Source organism: Pseudophryne corroboree, chromosome 2 (assembly GCF_028390025.1).
Source record: "Pseudophryne corroboree isolate aPseCor3 chromosome 2, aPseCor3.hap2, whole genome shotgun sequence".
NCBI lineage: Eukaryota > Metazoa > Chordata > Amphibia > Anura > Myobatrachidae > Pseudophryne > Pseudophryne corroboree.
In genome coordinates, this window is record NC_086445.1 from 721,602,469 (window position 1) to 721,622,093 (window position 19,625).

The following is a 19,625-nucleotide window of genomic DNA, read 5'->3' on the forward strand; positions in this document are numbered from 1 at the left end:
GTCACTGTCAAGTCTGATGAGTTCTCTCCTGCCTGGGATTCCTCCGATGCATCCTTGAGTGTAACGCCTACTGCTGCTGGCGCTGCTGTTGTTGCGGCTGGGAGTCGATCATCATCCCAGAGGGGAAGTCGGAAGACCACTTGTACTACTTCCAGTAAGCAATTGACTGTCCAACAGTCCTTTGCGAGGAAGATGAAATATCACAGCAGTCATCCTGCTGCAAAGTGGATAACTCAGGCCTTGGCAGCCTGGGCGGAGATAAACGTGTTTCCTTTATCCACTGTTAAATCACAGGCAACTACAGACTTGATTGAGGTACTGTGTCCCCGGTACCAAGTACCATCTAGGTTCCATTTCTCTAGGCAGGCGATACCGAAAATGTACAGAGACCTCAGAAAAAGAGTCAACAGTGTCCTAAAAAATGCAGATGTACCCAATGTTCACTTAACCACGGACATGTGGACAAGTGGAGCAGGGCAGACTCAGGACTATATGAATGTGACAGCCCACTGGGTAGATGTATTGCCTCCCGCAGCAAGAACAGCAACGGCGTCACCAGTAGCAGCATCTCGCAAATGCCAACTCATTCCTAGGCAGGCTACACTTTGTATCACCGCTTTCCAGAAGAGGCACACAGTTGACAACCTCTTACGGAAACTGAGGAACATCATCGCAGAATGGCTTACCCCAAATGGACTCTCCTGGGGATTTGTGACATCGGACAACGCCAGCAATATTGTCCGTGCATTACATCTGGGCAAATTCCAGCACGTCTCATGTTTTGCACATACATTGAATTTGGTGGTGCAGAATTATTTAAAAAACGACAGGGGCATGCAAGAGATGCTGTAGGTGGCCCGAAGAATTGCGGGCCACTTTCGGGATTCAGCCACCGTGTGCCGAAGACTGGAGCACCAGCAAACAGTCCTTAACCTGCCCTGCCATCATCTGAAGCAAGAGGTGGTAATGAGGTGGAATTCAACCCTCTATATGCTTCAGAGGATGGAGGAGCAGCAAAAGGCTATTCAAGCCTACACATCTGCCTACGATATAGGCAAAGGAGGGGGAATGCACCTGACTCAAGCGCAGTGGAGAATGATTTCAACGTTGTGCAAGGTTCTGCAACCCTTTGAACTTGCCACACATGAAGTCAGTTCAGACACTGCCAGCCTGAGTCAGGTCATTCCCCTCATCAGGCTTTTGCAGAAGAAGCTGGAGACATTGAAGAGGAGCTAAAACAGAGCGATTCCGCTAGGCATGTGGGACTTGTGGATGGAGCCCTTAATTCGCTTAACCAGGATTCACGGGTGGTCAATCTGTTAAAATCAGAGCACTACATTTTGGCCACCGTGCTCGATCCTAGATTTAAAACCTACGTTGTATCTCTCTTTCCGGCAGACACAAGTCTGCAGAGGTTCAAAGACCTGCTGGTGAGAAAATTGTCAAGTCAAGCGGAACGTGACCCGTCAACAGCTCCTCCTTCACAGTCTCCCGCAACTGGGGGTGCGAGGAAAAGGCTAAGAATTCCGAGCCCACCCGCTGGTGGTGATGCAGGGCAGTCTGGAGCGAGTGCTGACATCTGGTCCGGACTGAAGGACCTGCCAACGATTACTGACATGTCGCCTACTGTCACTGCATATGATTCTCTCACCATTGAAAGAATGGTGGAGGATTATATGAATGACCGCATCCAAGTAGGCACGTCAGACAGTACGTACGTATACTGGCAGGAAAAAGAGGCAATTTGGAGGCCCTTGCAGAAACTGGCTTTATTTTACCTAAGTTGCCCACCCTCCAGTGTGTACTCTGAAAGAGTGTTTAGTGCAGCCGCTCACCTTGTCAGCAATCGGCGTACGAGGTTACTTCCAGAAAATGTGGAGAAGATGATGTTCATCAAAATGAATTATAATCAATTCCTCCGGGGGGACATTCACCAGCAATTGCCTCCAGAAAGTACACAGGGACCTGAGATGGTGGATTCCAGTGGGGACAAATTAATAATCTGTGAGGAGGGGGATGTACACAGTGAAAGGGGTGAGGAATTGGACGATGAGGAGGAGGTGGACATCTTGCCTCTGTAGAGCCAGTTTGTGCAAGGAGAGATTGATTGCTTCTTTTTTGGTGGGGGCCCAAACCAACCAGTCATTTCAGTCACAGTTGTGTGGCAGACCCTGTCGCTGAAATGATGGGTTTGTTAAAGTGTGCATGTCCTGTTTATACAACATAAAGGTGGGTGGGAGGGCCCAAGGACAATTCCATCTTGCACCTCTTTTTTCTTTCATTTTTCTTTGCATCATGTGCTGTTTGGGGACTATTTTTTTGAAGTGCCATCCTGCCTGACACTGCAGTGCCACTCCTAGATGGGCCAGGTGTTTGTGTCGGCCACTTGTGTCGCTTAGCTTAGCCATCCAGCGACCTCATTGCGCCTCTTTTTTTCTTTGCATCATGTGCTGTTTTGGGACTTTTTTTTTGAAGTGCCATCCTGTTTGACACTGCAGTGCCACTCCTAGATGGGCCAGGTGTTTGTGTCGGCCACTTGGGTTGCTTAGCTTAGTCACACAGCTACCTCAATGCGCCTCTTTTTTTCTTTGCATCATGTGCTGTTTGGGGACTTTTTTTTTGAAGTGCCATCCTGTCTGACACTGCAGTGCCACTCCTAGATGGGCCAGTTGTTTGTATCGGCCACTTGGGTCGCTTAGCTTAGTCATCCAGCGACCTCGATGCAAATGTTAGGACTAAAAATAATATTGTGAGGTGTGAGGTGTTCAGAATAGACTGAAAATGTGTGGAAATTATGGTTATTGAGGTTAATAATACTATGGGATCAAAATAACCCCCAAATTCTATGATTTAAGCTGTTTTTGAGGGGTTTTTGTAAAAAAAACACCCAAATCCAAAACACACCCGAATCCGACAAAAAAATTTCCGGGAGGTTTTGCCAAAACGCGTCCGAATCCAAAACACGGCCGCGGAACCGAATCCAAAACCAAAACACAAAACCCAAAAAATGTTGCACATCACTAATATATATATATATATATATATATATAAATAGGACAAGGGCTCGGCACTCCGAAAAGCAGAAATAACTCGGTCCGGTGCCCTCAAATCTGCATGGCAGCAGTAAATAGGCAAAACCTGAAAAGCGGCACTCTGGACACATTCACAGCAACAACGGTGTGTAGATCAACGTTTCAAACCTTTAATGGTATGTCATCAGGATACATAAACACATAACAACAAGTGACTTACCTATATACCCGCCACCAAACACGAGAAGAAGCCCGCTCATCAACACCGCATGCAGCTTCCGGAGCTCGGCGCCCGCCGATGACATCATCACACCAACGTGTGAGCGTTGCCATGGCGACGTAAACACCACAGTGACAGTACATGCTGGGAATAGAGTATAAACAGAACAATGAGCGATATCTTCAAATGCAAGCATGAAACATGATCACTGTTCAGCATTATCAAACATATAGGTAGCTTGAAACAACACACATTATAAACATAAATTTTAGTTAATTCCAGCATATAGCATTAAGGAATAGAGCTATTAGTGGTCAAATTCAGCTGCTTATGTGAAAAAAGAATAGATCATTACCCAATAATCCACTGAACCAAAAAGCACATACATATGTAACAGTAATGAATAATAGTCATTACTTATAATTATAATCAATTAATTAAAGCAAGAGAGTGGGAGCATTTCATTAAGGCCCCTGTGTGCTATAACATTCAACTTATTAATCCAAAATGATTCCTTTCTCAGGAGTAATTTACCCCGATCACCTCCTCGGCGTAGTGGTGGAACATGATCAATCGTACGGTATTTTAACCTGACAAGGCTATATTTTGCTTCCGCAAAATGCCTTGCCACTGGTTGTTCCCTGCTACCACCTGCCAATGCCGCCCTGATTACCGAATGGTGCAGGGTCATGCGCTCCTTAAATTTCCTGATCGTTTTCCCCACATATGATAGCCTACAGGGGCAAATTAATTGATAAATTACATATGTGCTATCACAGGTTAAACGATGTCTAATGGAGATTTTTTTTCCAGAATGTGGATGGAAGAAAGAGTCACCTGATAACAAAAAACCACATGTAGTACAGGGGCATTTGAAACAGCCTCTTTTGGGCTGAGGCAGGAAGGTATTCAGTGTAGTTGGTTTCAAACTCAGTAGATCAGTTTTAACTAGAAGGTCCCTAAGATTATGACCCCGGGAGTAACAATGCATTAACGAGTGATCAGGGATCCCCACTTCACGATCACTTCTTACTATCGGCCACAGTTTCTTAGAGGTGTGGCTAATGCCTGGCGATGTTACATTATATTTATTAACCCAAATTACTTTATTAGATTTGCCTGTAGCTTCCTTCTTTTTCAGGAGATCATCTCTATTTAATGAGAGTATTTTTATTTTTGTATCCAAAAGTAGTTTACGTGTATAGCCACGTGCTACAAATTTCACAATAAGTTGGTCCATCTGAATTATGGCTGTATCAACATTAGAGTTAATTCTATAAATGCGAATCATTTGGGAATAAGGTAATCCCATTTTAAGTGATTTTGGATGACAGCTACTAAAATGAAGGATTGAATTACGGTCAGTGTCTTTAACGTAGACAGTGGTGGAAATTTTACCATTCACATTTTTAATACAAACATCAAGAAAATTGATGGAGGACTGACTCATGTTAAAAGTGAATTTAACAGGAGAATCTGAGCTATTATGATCCTCAATTAACCCCGTAAATTCTTGTTTGGTACCACTCCAAAAGATTAGCAAATCATCTATAAAATGAGTATAGAAGAAAATTTTTGACATAATTTCAGTGTTTTTAAAGAAAATCTCATCCTCTACAGCAAACATGTACGTATTTGCATACGCCGGTGCCATGGCAGATCACATTGCGCAACCAGTCGTCTGCAAATAGTAGATGCCCTCTGTCATAAAGAAATTTTTCGTTAAGAGGATTTCAAGCAAATGCAACAAAATCTCAATATGGGAAACATCAAATGTACCATGGTTACACAATAACTTTCGCACATAAACCATCACGATGTGGTATGATCGTGTACAAGCTAGACACATCGGCCGTAATCAACCAAAGATCATCAGGAGGAATAGGTAACTGTGAGAGTTTATTCAATAAAGATGTTGTGTCCACTACTATATATACACTATATATATATATATATATATATATATTACACTGTATATATATATATATATATATATATATATATACATATACTGTATATAGTCTATATTACATATTAATGCACCTAAACCTTGCATGTTCTCCAACTAAGGGATTCCTCAGCTGTCTGGTACACCACCCTACACAACTTCTCTGGGATAACTGAATTAACAGACTCTTTTTTGGGATATGACAGGTGCTGGATTAAAATTAAGTTACTTGTTGCCTTTTTAGGAATAACACCTATAAATTAAACAACCACATTTGAAATGGTAGTGGGGGAGGGTAAAAACATTCTACCCATATTATCTCTAACTTTCTCAATAACCACCTCTAGCAACTCAAAAGCTGATATTAAGTTGATAGGGTTATGGACAAAAACCTCCCCTTTATCTGGCAACGCAAAATCATCCATGGACCCTGAAACTATAAATTCCACTACTCCTTTGTTGGAATACATTTTATAATATCATCCAACTTAAAGGGCAATACAGCCTTACCTTGATCCTATCCTTGGCAGAGGTTTATTTCCCAAGGGTCCCCGTTTAAGCCTAGAACAATCTTTCCTGGGTATTCCCATTCAGAATGGAAGCAGGAGCTACAAAGGTGATCCCTGTAGACATTACCCACAATTGAATGTGAATAAATAGATGCCTCATGTCTGCTTCTATGATTTATTTCTGCATGGAAGGATGGATTACCTGAATATCGGTTATCTGGGTAGCCTTCAGGCTACTCAAAATGACTGTTGCAACTCCTCTCCTGGGATCAGGAAGTCTGTGTTGGAAGATTCATGTCCTGGCCTCTGCACGTAAACAAAATAGAGGCAACACAATGTAATCTTGAAAAAGATGCCAGTATTTAGCAGGGAAACGCGTTGATATACTTACCTCTACCCAACCATTGGATTACCAAGCTCCATCTGAACCAGTCTCTGGATCTTGGAAATCTCTGAATGTGCACTTTGTCAGCAACCTTGCCTGACTAATTGAGTGGTGGTATGGTCTAACACCGCAGACATTTGAGGATCCAATAAAAGTCTTTATATCCACGCCAAGGAAATCATTCCTCTAGCGGTGAGCACAAGTGACCTACTCCATCTACCAGAGCTACTTGTATGAACTATTCCTTAATACATTTTCACTGGAACCAGAGGCACATATTGGAACAGGCATATAGCAGAATATTTATGGACTATCCATTAGCATGAACCTTATTTTGATGAGGTAATTGCTCAAGTAATTGCTATATGAAATTTTACACAATTTTATTTATTTTTCTTATTGTGAGAAAATCACTAGCAGATTAATTCAATTTTTTTATTGATACATTTATTATAGATTTTTTTTATTATTAAATATATATCTACATTCATCCAATTGAATGATGTTTTAAATCTACATGCATAATTTGTCTATTAGTGCTACTTTAAATGGTTGTTGGTAAAACACCGCCACCACGTCATTTCCCCCAGATGCCTACAGACTGTCACTTATCTGACATCTTTAGCCACACCGCATGCAAGGACGTAGATCCCAATTTGTATGAACATCAGAAAATTGTGAGGACATTGCTCTTGCGTCCATCAATAAATAAGGCCGTTAGTATACCCACTGATCAGCCTGAAGAATCCAAGAGGCAGAATCTCCTCACACACATTCCTTATACTGTATAACCTCCTAAATTACCACAAGAGTAAGGGGGTAATTCAGAGGCGATCACACTCTGAAGGCTTTTGTGGGGGGCACACGCGCAGTGTGGTTTGTGGAGTGCTGGGTGTCCCTGGCATGTCAGAGAATCTGATTATACAGTACATATGCTAATTTTAGCACATCTATGATCAGCTCTGAATAAACCCCCAAGTTTGCTCTTTAATCCCATTGGTTGAAGCAAAAATTACAACTACTCAGCAACTAAACTATTTACTCTACGACTGTTAACTAGTCCAGTGCAATTAAAGCTGAAAAACTCTGGCATTTAATTTCCTTTGCATCTATACGGCAGTTCAATCAAAAGTTAAAGTTCATCTCTAATCATCACTAATTTACTGCGTGATGCGAGTACAATAAGACTTTATTTTACAAACATACTTTACATATGCCTTAAACCTATTGACTACTGTATAGAATTAATCTCTTGCCCTCATTGTGGATTAAAACCTTGCTGCTCAGATCAATCTACTTCCAACAGTTGTGCCATTAGCATTAGATTATGTGCTTAGAATTGCATTTAGAAATTACAATCTGCAGTACAATTGGATATTAATTGTCTTTTGTTATGCTTGCTCGTTTAGCCGAAAGTGAATGACATCCTAAAGCAACTTGTATTTATACAGCAGCAGCTAGAAAGTTTCACTAAGAACTATAGCGTCATTTACCAAGAAGTATTTAACCTCCCTTTCACCTGCAACAGAGACTAATCTAAGGCAATCTAGTTTTATAATTCACAAGAAAACCTGTATTTACAATAGCTCAAGAACATTAGAAAACAAACTGGTTGCTGATGTCATTGGTCCTTATGTTTGAGCAGTTGAGCAATCTTTTTTTTGTACGGCACATGCGTCAGAGTCGCTCAAATGATTGATGATGCAGTAAGGATTTATTCACAAAGGGGAGTTAATGGGGGTTGGGGCGGGTGCTTAAAAATTATGGGTGTATCATGATTGTTTCATAGGATTGCTCAGATGACTGGATGACCAATGGTGTTTTTTTGTATGCAGGAGGTGGCTAAGAGATGCCATCAATGGGCCCCTCCGTTCAAATTCCCACAGCTGCGTCATTTGCACATTTTCTCAGATCTGCTGCTTAAAAATTTGCAGTCGTGGTGGGATTTGCATTCAATTCTGAAACAGGCCCATTCTGTGAACTTAGAGGCAGGGGTGTATCTACCTATTGGCCAGGATGGCACTCGCCAGGGGCACCGGCTAAAGGGGGGCACCACTTGGCGATGCTACCCGTGGCCAGGAGGTTGAATCACATACAGTAGCAGTTCTGACCAGGGAGTCCCGCGGACCCCGTTATCTATGCCTCGCTCTTCCCCCACATCCCCCTGAACTCCCAGCTGCAAGCCCCACATCTTGCTTCCGCTCACCGTTCAATCAGGGGAGCGGCCCATCAGTGACAGCTGACCAATCCCTGGCAAGGAAGCAGTCCCTGCCATCCCCTCTCTGCAGCCTGCTCTATCAGCCACCTGACAAGAATAATGGTATGTACAGTATATGGCCTTGTAAAGCTGGACATGAGCTATTTTACTGCATCCTGCTCCATCCGTTACATGTATAATAGCCATAGAAGGATTAATGTCATGTAATATTATAGTATATTGCTGCAAATGCACTATATGCTGACTCTCCCCCTATGTGCATACTGCAGACTGCTTATATAGAGCATGACATGTGATACTTGATTGCTGCCAATGTGCCAATAAATGGTCACAATATTTTTAATACAAAAGATCATAGTTTACCTGCTTCTGCCCATGTGCATTGCTGCAAGGATGCATGTGAACCTTGGATCTATAATCGTTTACAAAAAAGTTGATTATGAATTTATGATAAACATACTTGCACAGTGCAAGTATGTTTATTACAATAATTATGCCCAGGGTGTAATGCATAAGTGACAATACTACTGTAGACATAATGTGTAAGGGGCACTACTACTGGGTAGGTATAATGTGTATAAGGGGAGGGGTACTACTGTGTAATGTGAATTAAGGGTTCTAGTGTGTGGCATAACATGTATAAGGGGTACTACTGTGTGCTGTTTTATATAAATAAGAGACACTGCTGTGTGCTGTAATATGAATAAGGGGTACTATTGTGTGGTCACGCCCCATCCTCATTAGATCACACCCCTTTTTGACACACAACAAAGTGGGGGAGCGCCAGTCCCTTACTTTGCCAGGGGCGTTCAGACCCCTAGATACACCCCTGCTTAGAGGAGTCACAACAACACTAATTCCTGCAATCACAGTTTTGCATGTTCCGTTCTTAGTGGCTGCCCCCTGGTGGATTACTTGCAATTACTTAATAACAAGGGCATCCATCAAATAACTCCCTGGCTAATGTGTAAAAATGCATGTAAAATAAAGGCTAATTTCCAATATTGAGCTTTGAAACAGGGAAAGATTCAGAGAAAATTATAGGTGCAGTTTGCAAAGGATTTATCTAAAATATCTATTTTTACACTTCCATCCAAGGCCCTCAATGAACTTAGAGCCTGATTCAGAGATTGACCCAAAGCAGATGTTCCATGCAACAAAGCAATTAATTGACAAGTGCTGCCATCAGTGCCCCCTACCAGGGGTGTATCTAGGGGTCGGAGCGCCCCTGGCAAAGTAAGGGACTGGCGCCCCCCATATTTAAAATGGGGAAGGCCGAAAAAGAGTGTGGCCACACAATAGTACCCACAATTCAAATTACACCACATGGTAGAGCCCCTTACTCATATTACACTGCACAGTAGTGTCCGTCATTCACGTTACGCCACCCAGTAGTACTCCTTATACACGTTATGCCACACAGTAGTACCCCTTATACATGTTATGCCACGTGTGTGTGTGTGTGTGTGTGTGTGTGTGTGTGTGTGTGTATATATATACCGTACTGGCTGTGGGGGTTAGGTGGGGGAGCAGTGGCCTGGGGGACGTTGGCCGATTGGGGAGGGAAGGAGGGACACACTGGACTAACAGGGTGAGAGACATTAGGATGGTGGATGGGGAGGCACTGGGATAGGTGAGGGTTGGTTAGATGGGGAGGCACTGGGATAGGTGAGGGTTGGTTAGATGGGGAGGCACTGGGATAGGTGAGGGTTGGTTAGATAGGGAGGCACTGGGATAGGTGAGGGTTGGTTAGATGGGGAGGCACTGGGATAGGTGAGGGTTGGTTAGATGGGGAGGCACTGGGATAGGTAAGGGTTGGTTAGATGGGGAAGCACTGGGCTGGGACAGGGGATGGCAGCACTGACCTGGGGTTGCGTGCCTGGCCCACTCACTGCAGCACTGCTATAAATGTCCTGAGTGCGAGTGGTCACTCAGCCCAGTAGTAGGTATTGGTTTCGGTGAAAAACACAAATATAGGAAGGGATGTAGTTGCTTTATTGGCGGTTGGGATCCTGGCGGTCAGGATACCGATGCCGGAATCCCGACCGCTTACAATGTCGGCAGCCAGAATGCCGCCAAACAGGCTATTCCCACTCGTGCATGGCGGTCGGGATCCCGTGGGCAGGATGCTGACCTCCTGAATACCAACCGTCGGCATTACAGCCCTAACCCTAGAGGAGGTGTGTATTACACCTTTCTGACCCTGGCACACAGCAAGTGGGGCCCTGGAGTTGTGTATGTATATATAGGTGCCCCACAGGTGTGTGTGCAGGTGTCGCCCCCTGTATCCCAGGTGTGTGTATGTGTATTGGTAGATGTGGGGCCCCCAAGTGTGTGTGTGTGTGCGTGTATCTGCAAGTGTAGTCCCCCCGTCCCCGATGTTTGTAAAGGTGTGGCCTCCAGATGTGTGTTTTCAGGTGTGGCCCCCCAACCCACATGTCTATATGCTGGTGTGGCCCCCCAGGTGTGTAGTGTGCACATTCAGGACGGTGCTTGCCTTGGTGAAGTAGAGCAGCCACAGCTCGTTCAGCTGCTCCTTGGAAGCCGCCATCCACCTGCTGCTGCGCCGAGCTCTGTCTCTGTGTCACGGCCCCTCCATGACGGGGAAGTGCTGCACTGCTGCGGCTGGTACCGGGGAAGGAGCTGCACAGCGCCGGTAAGGACAGTGCGGACCCCTCCCTTTCCTGTACTGCTCCCAGCGCTCTGCTATGTACACACAGGCAGGGAGAGGAGCAGGACTGCAGGAGCACTGTACTGCAGCAGCGTTACTGACTTGGTGTAGGGGAAGCGGTGGGTCCAGGGCCCCTGTGACAGCCTGGGCCCCATAGCAACTGCATCCCCTCACCTATGGTAGTTACTCCACTGCTTACATAGACTAAGAACTAAGCAGTTATCTGTTCGTACCGGAGACATGCAGCACAGCAGTCACTCTGTGTAATTAGCGCACTTCAGTGAAGCAGCTCTAAGTAAAACTACAGCTCCCAGCAGCCCTTGCTGCCATGAGCTCCCGGCAGCAAGGGCTGCTGGGAGTTGTAGTTTTAGATCTGTTTCACTGAAGTGCGGTGCCGGACATCGACGCTAATTACACTAGAGTGACTGCTGTACTGCATGTCTCCGGTACGAACAGGTAACTGCCTAGTCTATGTAAGTTTACCCCTTGGCCGCGGGTGGCACCTCCAGGCGGCACCCCTCTTCTGCCGGCGCCCCTGGCGAGTGCCATCCTTGCCAATGGGAAGATACGCCCCTGCCCCCTACCCTGCAGTGCTCTGTGTAGTGGCACACTCCACCAGTGGTGCAAGTAGAAAAAATGTCTTACAGGTACCGTGTGCGCGCGTGCCAAAAAATGGGTGTGGCCAAATGCCACATGGGGCATGGCCCATGAAAATGGGGACATGATACACATGTGGGGGGAAGGGCAGATACACATATGACCCCAATAGTGCCAGATACACGTTGCCCCACAGTGCCAGATAAAACATATAGTAACATAGTAACTAAGGTTGAAAAAAGACAATTGTCCATCGAGTTCAACCTATTTGTGGTCTCCTATGCAGTCTTATTATAGGACTAGTTATTTTTATGTTAGGACTAGTTAATTTAACTATAATGCGGGCCTACGCACCATAACCCTGAATATCTTTATCCAATAGGAATTTATCTAACCCATTCTTAAAGGTGTTGACTGAGTCTGCAGTTACTACTCTCTGAGGCAGGGAATTCCAAACACGTATTGTCCTTACTGTGAAAAAACCTTTTCGCCTCAGTGATGCGGAAACTCCTCTCCTCTAACCTAAGTGAGTGACCACATGTTCTCTGTGCTGATCTTATAGAAAACAGGTACCTCCCAAGCTCTGTGTATTGACCCCTTATATATTTGTAGATGTTGATCATGTCCCCTCTTAGTCTCCTCTTTTCCAATGTAAACATGCCTAGCCTTGCAAGCCTTTCCTCGTATTCCAGCATCTCCATGCCCTCGATTAGTTTGGTCGCCCGCCTCTGAACCTTTTCTAGCTCCAGGAGATCCTTTTTGTAATATGGTGCCCAAAATTGCACACAGTATTCAAGATGTGGCCTCACTAGTGATTTATATAATGGGAGTATAATACTCTCGTCCCTTGCATCAATTCCCTGTTTTATGCATGCTAATATCTTATTAGCCTTCTTTGCTGCACTCCTACTTTGGGTACTGCTGCTTAATATGTTATCTACTGTAAGTGAACCCCTAAGTCTTTTTCCAGTACAGAATCCCCTAATATTACCCCATTTAGTATGTAGGTGTAATTTTTGGTCTTGCCCCCACAGTGCATTACCTTACCCTTGTCTGTGTTGAATCTCATTCTCCATTTTGCTGCCTATGTTTCCAGTTTAGTTAAGTCATTCTGAAGAAACTCAGCATCCCCCTCCGTATTTATAACCTTGCACAATTTGGTATCGTCTGCGAAAATTGATTCCATGCTCTCTAGACCTACTGTTAGGTCATTGATGAAAATGTTGAACAAATTTGTACAGACCCTTGTGGCACACCACTTAGTACTTTAGTCCAATTTGAAAATGATCCATTGACCGCTGGTCCCTATTATCTAACCAATTACTGACCCAAGTGCATATTGTGCTCCCTAACCCTTGTAGTTTATAGATAAGACTCATATGTGGTACAGTGTTGAAAGCTTTGGCAAAGTCTAAAAAGATTATATCCACCTCCTTACCCTGATCCAGGTTCGCACTTACTGTTTCATAAAAGCCAAGTAAGTTGGTCGACATGATCTGTCCTTCACAAATCCATGTTGGTTCCTTTTAATTACCTTATTTGCTTCAAGGAACTTTTGAATACTGTCCCTTAGAATACCTTCCAATAGTTTCCCCACTATAGATGTAAGACTAACTGGTCTATAATTACCTGGTTCAGCTTTGCTCTCCTTTATAAATATCGGCACTACCTCTGCTATACACCAGTCCTTGGGAACCATACCCGATTTAACCGAATCCATGAAGATCAAAAATAGAGGTCTTGCTAATTTATCGTGCAGCTCCATAAGAACCCTCAGATGAATTCCATTTGGACCAGGTGACTTATTAATCTTTAACTTTTTTAATCGGTCCCAGACTTCCTCCTCACTCAAATAAGCATTTAGCAGTGGTCCATTATCTTTGTTAAGATAATGTGTGTTAGACCCAGCATTTGGTCCTCTCTGGTAAATACCGTTGAAAAAAACTTGTTTAGTTTGTTTGCTATGTCATTATCATTTTTGATTAAGACATTGCCCCACAGTGCCAGATACACATTGCCTCACTGTGCCAGATACACAAATGCCCCCAGAGTGCCAGATATACATTGCCTCTCAGTGCCAGATACACAAATGCAACCACTGTGTCAGATATACATCAGATATACATTGCCCCCAGTGCCAGATACAGAAATGCCCCCACAGTGCCAGATATGCCCCCAGTGCCAGATAGAGAAATGACCCCAGTGCCAGATACACATGTCTCCCCAGTGCCAGATATGCCCTCAGTGTCAGATAAACCCCCAGTGCCAGATACACATGTCCCCCCAGTTCCAGATATGCCCTCAGTGTCAGATACACATGTCCCACCAGTACCAGATATGCCCTCAGTGCCAGATACACATGTCCCCACAGTGCCAGATATGCCCCCAGTGCCAGATACAGAAATGACCCCAGTGCCAGATACACATGTCTCCCCAGTGCCAGATATGCCCTCAGTGTCAGATATGCCCCCAGTGCCAGATATGCATGTCCCCCCCAGTGCCAGATATGCCCCCAGTGCCAGATACACATGCCCCCCAGTGCCAGATGCACATGTCCCCCCAGTTCCAGATATGCCCCCAGTGCCAGATACACATTTCCCCCCAGTGCCAGATATGCCCCCAGTGCCAGATACACATGTCCCCCCAGTGCCAGATATGCTCCCAGTGCCAGATATGCTACCAGTGCCAGATATGCCCCCAGTGCCAGATATGCTACCAGTGCCAGGTATACAAGCCCCCTCTTTCCCCTGCTGCTTACCGCTGCTGCTGCCCTGTGTGTGTGTGAGGGGAGGAGAGGGCAGCCTGCACCTCTCCTTCCCCTCAGTCTCCGGTGGGTGCAGGTGTCTTCGCTCAATTCAGCGCCGATCCGTGACCCAATCAAAGCTTGCGGTCTGGCAGCCTTGGCTGCCGGTCCACGATCTCTGATTGGCTCATGGGCTGGCGCTGAATTGAATTAAGATACTAAAGGGGCAGGAGAGGCACAGGCTGTGCTCTCCTCCCCTCACATCAGCGGCGGTCAGCAGGGGAGGGAGGGATGGAGCGACGAGGAGCGGTGGCCCGTCTGCCTAGGTATGGGGTACCAACAGCTAAATTCTTAAGGGTACGCCGTACCCACCCGTACCCGCAGACTTGCACCACTGCATTCCGCACACACCTAGTTACAGCCCTGACTGTATGCTCCACAACCATGCATCACTCTCATGCTGTATATATTGGATCACCTATACACACACAAACACACACACACATGCAAACGTAAACACACATGGAAATTAAGTGCTGTATATAAATTAAGTTAAACAATGTAACAATATTGTATTTCATGTTACTATGTTGGGCTGAGACAATCTTTCTATAAAATCTTGGCCTAAGCTGGGTAAACACGATAAGATTTTGTCTATGTTAAGATATCCCACACTATTTTCCTTAAAATTCCCTGAGCTCTTGGACAAACAAAATAGTGCATACACACCGTAAGATATAGTATAAGATTTAGCATATTAGATTTAGCATAAGATATAGGGGGTAATTCTGAGTTGATCGCAGCAGCAAGTTTGTTAGCAATTGGGCAAAACCATGTGCACTGCAGGGGGGACAGATATAACATGTGCAGAGAGAGTTAGATTTGGGTGGGTTATTTTGTTTCTGTGCAGGGTAAATACTGGCTGCTTTATTTTTATACTGCAATTTAGATTTCAGTCTGAATACACCCCACCCAAATCTAACTCTCTTTGCACATGTTATATCTGCCCCTCCTGCAGTGCACATGGTTTTGCCCAACTGCTAACAAATTTGCTGCTGCGATCAACTCAGAGGCCCTCATTCCGAGTTGTTCGCTCGCTAGCTGCTTTTTGCAGCATTGCACACGCTAGGCTGCCGCCCTCTGGGAGTGTATCTTAGCATAGCAGAATAGCGAACGAAAAATTTGCAAAACTGCTACTAAATAATTCTTAGCAGTTTCTGAGTAGCTCCAGACCTACTCACAGATTGCGATCAGCTCAGTCCGTTTAGTTCCTGGTTTGACGTCACAAACACGCCCTGTGTTCGGCCAGCCACTCCCCCGTTTCTCCAGACACTCCTGCGTTTTTTAGCACACTCCCGGAAAACGCTCAGTTACCACCCAAAACCCCCCGTTTCCTGTCAATCATTTAAAGAACAGCAGTGCGACTGAATAGCGCCGCAGAAGCCACAGCAAAACTGCTAAGTTTTGTGTTAAATAACTAAGCGCATGCGCCCTGCGTGCCTTGCGCATGCGCAATTTGCAACAAATCGCAGCATAGCGAAAATCGGCAACGAGCGAACAACTCGGAATGACCCCCAGAATTAGGCCCTTAGCTTCTTGCTTTATTGAGATGGCGCAAATCGGATACAATATCGTACTTTACATACACACTGTACAATGGTGGTCATTCCGAGTTGTTCGCTCGCTAGCTGCTTTTAGCAGCATTGCAAACACTAGGCCACCGCCCTCTGGGAGTGTATCTTAGCTTAGCAGAATAGCAAACGAAAGATTAGCAGATTTGCTACTAAAAATTTTCAAGCAGTTTCTGAGTAGCTCCAGACCTACTCCTAGATTGCGATCACCTCAGTCTGTTTAGTTCCTGTTTTGATGTCACAAACACGCCCTGCGTTCGGCCAGCCACTCCCCCATTTCTCCAGCCACTCCTGCGTTTTTCCCTGGCACGCCTGTGTTTTGTAGCACACTCCCGGAAAACACTCAGTTACCTCCCAGAAACGCCCCTTTCCTGTCAATCACTCACCGATCAGCTGTGCGACTGAAAAGCGCTGCATGAACACCAGCAGATCTACTAAGTTTTGTGTTACATAACTTAGCGCATGCGCACTGCGTGCCATGCGCATGCGCATTTTCCACCTAATCGCTGCATTGCGGAAAATGGCAACGAGCAAACAACTTGGAATGACCACCACTATGTACTAGATAGAGTACTATCTAGCTAAAACTGAGCTGCATGTTCATCCAACATAGAACATCGAATATGACCTGCGGGAGCGCGCACCACAAAATATCACATACAATGATGGCCCTCATTCCGAGTTGATCGCTCGCTAGCTGCTTTTAGCAGCAGTGCAAACTATAAGCCACCGCCCTCTGGGAGTGTATCTTAGCTTAGCAGAAGTGCGAACGAAAGGCTAGCAGAACTGCACAGGAAAAATTTCATGCCGTTTCTGAGAAGCTACAGACCTACTCCTATCTTGTGATCACTGCAGTCTGTTTAGTTCCTGGTTTGACGTCACAAACACGCCCTGCGTTCGCCCAGCCACTCCCCCGTTTCTTTAGCCACTCCTGCATTTTTGCCTGGCATGCCAGCATTTTTTAGCACACTCCCTGAAAACGCTGAGTTGCCGCCCAGAAACACCCACTTCCTGTCAATCATACTACGATCACTCGAGCGACTGGAAAACGTCGCTCGAGCTTCGGTAAAACTACAACGTTTTTTGTGAAAGTACTTAGCGCATGCACGTACAATGCGCATGCGCATAAATGCCGTTTTTTCACCTGATCGCTGCGCTGCGAAAAACAGCAGCAAGCAATCAACTCGGAATGAGGGCCATAGTCTCCTGAACACCGGTCACAAAACTACATCCTGGTTGAAAGAGATTCCATAACTTTATAGATTTCTATCATACTATTGGTACAGTAAGCATCTGTCTGTCCCAGTTACGCCTACATTAAGAGTACAGTAAATAAACAATTACTAGAGATTAGCGGGTTTGGTTTCGGAGAACCGTCCCCCCCCCCAGACTTCACATTCAGAATTTCCCGCCTGACTTGGAAACCAAAGCGAGGCAAAGCGTCATCATCCCACTGTCGGATTCTTGCTGTTTTGGATTCCATATAAACAGCTATTTTCACTCTGGACTTGGAGAGTGAGGGAGAAAGACCTCTTTCTCTCTGTGGGTGGTCGCATCGGCTGGGGTCGGTGTGTGCTCTGTAGGAGTGCTGTTCCTGTCACTGTGGTGTTTCTGTGATGTTAGGGGTGATGTCCTGGCTGTCACTGGTATTTCATGTGCTGTTAGGGGTGCTGCAGCTGTACATGGGTGTTGCTGTCCTGGCTGTCACTGTGTTGTACAGGGGGCAGGGGCACTGTCCTCCTGTATGCAGTAAACATGCAGGGGTGCTGGCCCTGTCTTGTATGCTGTAAAAATTCAGGACTGCTGTTGTTAAAATAAGTGTACACTAGCTCTGTCTTGCGTGCTGTAAAAATTCAGGGGTACAGTGAAAAAAAATGTACATTGGCCCTGGGTTGTATGCTGTAAAAATTCAAGAGTGCAGTGAAAATAAATGTTTACTGGCCCTGTCCTGTATGCTGTGAAAATATCCAGGGGTGCTGTTGTTAAAAAAAATGTACACTGGCCCTGTATTTTATGCTGTAAAAATTCAGGGGTGCTGTTGTTAAAATAAAAGTACACTGGCCCTGTCTTGTATGCTGTAAAAAATTCAGGGGTGCAGTGAAAATTAATGTACATTGGCCCTGGGTTGTATGCTGTAAAAATTCAAGGATGCATTGAAAATAAATGTACACTGGCCCTGTCCTGTATGCTGTGAAATAATCCAGGGGTGCTGTTGTTAATATGAATGTACACTGGCCCTGTCTTCTATGCTGTAAAAATTCAGGGGCGCTGTTGTTAAAATAAATGTACACTGGCCTGTCTTGTATGCTGTAAAAATTCAGGGGTGCTTTTGTTAAAATAAAAGTACACTGGCCTTTTCTTGTATGCTGTAAAAAAAATCGGGGGTGCAGTGAAAATAAATGTACATTGGCCCTGGGTTGTATGATGTAAAAATGTAAGGGTGCAGTGAAAATAAAAGTACACTGGCCCTGTCTTATATACTCTAAAAAGTCAGGGCTGCTGTTGTTAAAATAAAAGTACACTGGCCCTGTCTTGTATGTTGAAAAAAATTCAAGGGTGCAGTGAAAATAAAAGTACACTGGCCCTGTCTTGTATGCTATAAAAATTCAGGGGTGCAGTGAAAATAAATGTACATTGACCCTGGGTTGTATGCTGTAAAAATTCAAAGGTGCAGTGAAAATAAATGTACACTGGCCCTGTCCTGTATGCTGGGAAAAAATCCAGGGTCACTTTTGTTAAAATAAATGTGCACTGACTGTCTTGTATGCTGTAAAAATTCAGGGGTGCTTTTGTTAAAATAAAAGTTCACTGGCCCTGTCTTGTATGCTGTAAAAAATTCAGGGGTGCAGTGAAAATTAATGTACATTGGCCCTGGGTTGTATGCTGTAAAAATGTAAGGGTGCAGTGAAAATAAAAGTACACTGGCCCTCTCTTATATGCTCTAAAAATTCAGGGGTGCTGTTGTTAAAATAAAAGTACACTGGCCCTGTCTTGTATGCTGAAAAAAATCAAGGGTGCAATGAAAATAATTTTACACTGGCCCTGTCTTGTATGCTATAAAAATTCAGGGGTGCAGTGAAAATAAATGTACATTGACCCTGGGTTGTATGCTGTAAAAATTCAAGGGTGCAGTGAAAATAAATGTACACTGGCCCTGTCCTGTATGCTGTGAAAAAATCCAGGGGCACTGTTGTTAAAATAAATGTGCACTGACTCTGTCTTGTATGCTGTAAAAATTCAGTGGTGCTTTTGTTAAAATAAAAGTTCACTGGCCCTGTCTTGTATGCTATAGAAAATTCAGGGGTGCAGTGAAAATTAATGTACATTGGCCCTGGGTTGTATGCAGTAAAAATGTAAGGGTGCAAAAAAATAAATGTACACTGGCCCTGTCATGTATGGTCTAAAAATTCAGGGGTGCTGTTGTTAAAATAAAAGTACACTGGTCCTGTCTTGTATGCTGTAAAAATTCAGGAGGGCAGTGAAAATAAAGTACACTGGCCCTGTCTTGTATGCTGTAAAAATTCAGGGGTGCTGTTGTTAAAACAAAAGTACAATGGTCCTGTATGCTGTAAAAATACAGTGATGCTGTTGTTAAAATAAAAGTACACTGGTCCCATATGCTGTAAAAATACAGGAGTACTGTTGTTAAAATAAAAGTACACTGGTCCTGT